The sequence below is a fragment of the Grammomys surdaster genome, unplaced genomic scaffold (assembly GCF_004785775.1).
Source record: "Grammomys surdaster isolate TR1022 unplaced genomic scaffold, NIH_TR_1.0 169, whole genome shotgun sequence".
Taxonomy (NCBI): Eukaryota; Metazoa; Chordata; class Mammalia; order Rodentia; family Muridae; genus Grammomys; species Grammomys surdaster.
Genome location: NW_021604617.1, coordinates 7,741,634 through 7,742,504, shown reverse-complemented (window position 1 = coordinate 7,742,504; position 871 = coordinate 7,741,634).

The following is an 871-nucleotide window of genomic DNA, read 5'->3' as shown; positions in this document are numbered from 1 at the left end:
GCACGCGCACACACACTGATGCACTTAAGTGTGAATGCGTGCACATGCGCACACACACACACACACCCTGGTGGTTCATTCGTCCCATTCTAGGATTTGGGGTAGTAGATGCGGAGGCTCAGGAGTTCAATGTCATGTGTGGTTATATAGTGAGTTCAAAGTCAACCAGGGCTAAGTAAGATCCTGTTCCAAAACAACCGAACTGGTCTGGGGGTGTGGTTTTAGCCCTGCCCGCTTAGGAGGCATGAGGCATTGGGTTTGTCCCAGAGTCATAACACAGGTAAGCAAAGAATACGTGTAGGAGCTTGGGTAGAAAGGAGTTGAAAGGACTTGCTGCTTTTGTGGAGGACTCGGGTTTGGTTTCCAGCACCCACGTGGTAGCCCACGATTGCCTGTGACTCCAGTTTCAGGGTATCTGACACCCTCTTTTAGCCTCTGAAGGCACCACCATATGTGGTGCACATGTATATGTGCACCTATATATGTGAATTAAAAATAAATAAATCTTACATATGTATATGTGCATGCTAAGCTGGCAAACTATAAAATACGAAAGGAGTTGGTTTGTGGGGATGCAGATCCCCAAATAAGACGAACGCCGTGGAAGCTGGGGACGGGTGAAGCAAATCACTCTGGTGGTGAGACAGCCCAGCCACTCTGGGTCTTAGTGCGAGGGGCTATCTTGGTGAGGTGTTGGTGTCAGAGTCTATAAGCCAGACAGTCTATACAATATTTTAAAGTTTTGTTTGTGTGTGTGCACGTGCACACACCCTGGTGTGTATGTGCGGCTACCACGGTGTGAGTGTGGCAATCAGAGTCTATTACTTCATTTCTGGAACTTTCAGGGGGTCTGTTCTCTCCTGTAAATCCA